The following is a 2,500-nucleotide window of genomic DNA, read 5'->3' as shown; positions in this document are numbered from 1 at the left end:
AGTAGCGCATCAGGCGGCCAACCAGAACCTTGTGAAAGGCTCTGGTCAGCACCGAGCACACTGTGATCGGACGAAAGTCAGCAGGGGATGCTGCGGCGGTCTTCTTGGGCAGCAGGGTCGTTCTGGCCTGAAGGAGTCGGGAAGGAAGGGAGCGGGAAAGGAGGAGGAAATTAAGGATCTTGAGGAGAACCTCCCGGGGAAGGCGACGCAGTTGTGTCGGCGTGAGGCCGTCAGGACCTGCAGCAGAATTGCGAGGCGGGAGAGCAGCAGTGGCTTCTTCTGCAGAAATGGGAGCCCAGAGGTCACGGAAGGGCACCCTCTTCGAGAATGGCAGCAGCTCATCGGACAGACCCTCCCCACGCGGAGGTCGAGACCTGACACGTGGTGGAGAGAAGAGGTCTGTCCAAAACTCAATCAGCCCTGGGATGGATGGTGGCTGATGCAAGAGTGTGCCATCGAGAAGTCCGTTGATACAGCGTGCTCCGTTCTTCTTGAAAGCACGCTGGACCACCGCATACTCCCATCTCCTGCGTGCACGCTTCCGCTCTGGGGGCTGTTGGGTCCGCATACTTGCAGCTTGGTGGACGGCTGGCTCCCTGCTGCCTACTTCATCAAGAACAGACAGCAACATAGCCTGGATTGTTTCACGGCTAGTGGTGGGACCCAGAGCCACGAGATCATCAAGCGAGCGGAATCGGCGGTCTGATTGGGGAAGTTCTACTATAAATGACCAGATGGCTAGGTCAACATCTTCCACTCGAGGTGGAGACTGTGGCAAAGAATGACTGACTGCAGGCTCACTAGGAGGACCCTGAAGGCCGCGATCCACGCTAGTGAGCTCGGTGACAAAATTCGCAACCATGTCTTTGTAGGGCTGCGCTTTACGCTGACACTTAATTGATTCCAGCGTACGCTCGGGGAAGGCCTTTGCAAGTTCCTGGTTTAAAAATCTGCAACCCTGGGTGGCAAGAGTCGCTTCTGCATGGGCCAAACGCAGGAGCTCTTCCTGGGACCACCTGGCCTTCTTCCTCTCGGTCTTGATCTCAGCATTAGCAGCAATCGGATGGGCGCGACGCCGATGGACACCAAGTCCGGTCTTGGTGGAGAAGGACCGCATACAGTCAGGGCAGATGGCGGGGAGCAGCGCTCGACCCGCACCGGTTGGCTGGTTGGCTGGCTCATCAGCTGGCACAGGCGCTCCAGCGGGAGGCCTGGTACCACGTTTGCTTCTGTTAGTTGCACCAGCTGTAACAAAGGCAGGGGGGGAGGTAACCCCCAAGCCCGAAAAAGCACCCTGCTCTGTCGGTCGGGATACTGGAAAGGTACACCTACGCGAAACCTTCCGCAGCACCCTCACGACTCCCGCCACTTGAAGGCCAGAGCTAGGATTTCCCACCGAGAGGCTAATTGAACCATCATCCACCCGACATCACAAGGATGCTGAGGGGTGAATCGAGAGGGTCCATATATTACGCATCAGGTGGGCTTTGAGAGAGTCAACATCGGCCGGGAGAGTCATAGTTACTCCCGCCGTTTACCCGCGCTTGCTTGAATTTCTTCACGTTGACATTCAGAGCACTGGGCAGAAATCACATTGCGTCAACACCCGCTAGGGCCATCGCAATGCTTTGTTTTAATTAGACAGTCGGATTCCCCCAGTCCGTGCCAGTTCTGAGTTGATCGTTGAATGGCGGCCGAAGAGAATCCGCGCACCCGCGCGCCCCCGGAGGAGCACGCTAAGGCGGACGCGGCCTCGCAGCAAGGAAGATCCGTGGGAGGCCAAGGCACGGGACCGAGCTCGGATCCTGCACGCAGGTTGAAGCACCGGGGCGCGAACGCCGCGCAGGCGCGCGCATCCTGCACCGCCGGCCAGCACGAGGCCGACCAACGGCGAGAGCAGACCACGCCCGCGCTAAACGCCCGCACTTACCGGCACCCCTACGGCACTCACCTCGCCCAGGCCCGGCACGTTAGCGCTGACCCACTTCCCGACCAAGCCCGACACGCCCCGATCCTCAGAGCCAATCCTTATCCCGAAGTTACGGATCCAATTTGCCGACTTCCCTTACCTACATTATTCTATCGACTAGAGGCTCTTCACCTTGGAGACCTGCTGCGGATATGGGTACGAACCGGCGCGACACCTCCACGTGGCCCTCTCCCGGATTTTCAAGGTCCGAGGGGAAGATCGGGACACCGCCGCAACTGCGGTGCTCTTCGCGTTCCAAACCCTATCTCCCTGCTAGAGGATTCCAGGGAACTCGAACGCTCATGCAGAAAAGAAAACTCTTCCCCGATCTCCCGACGGCGTCTCCGGGTCCTTTTGGGTTACCCCGACGAGCATCTCTAAAAGAGGGGCCCGACTTGTATCGGTTCCGCTGCCGGGTTCCGGAATAGGAACCGGATTCCCTTTCGCCCAACGGGGGCCAGCACAAAGCGCATCATGCTATGACGGCCCCCATCAACATCGGATTTCTCCTAGGGCTTAGGATCGACTGAC

At 58.8% G+C, this 2,500-nt stretch overlaps 1 pseudogene; it reads right to left on the bottom strand.

Moving 5' to 3' along the window:
- LOC124772542 overlaps positions 1-2,500 on the bottom strand; it is a 7,767-nt pseudogene that overhangs the window by 3,378 nt on the left and 1,889 nt on the right.

This window comes from Schistocerca piceifrons, unplaced genomic scaffold, assembly GCF_021461385.2.
Source record: "Schistocerca piceifrons isolate TAMUIC-IGC-003096 unplaced genomic scaffold, iqSchPice1.1 HiC_scaffold_943, whole genome shotgun sequence".
NCBI classification, from domain to species: domain Eukaryota; kingdom Metazoa; phylum Arthropoda; class Insecta; order Orthoptera; family Acrididae; genus Schistocerca; species Schistocerca piceifrons.
Note: the sequence above shows the minus strand (reverse complement) of the source record. Positions and strands in the feature narration are given on the sequence as shown.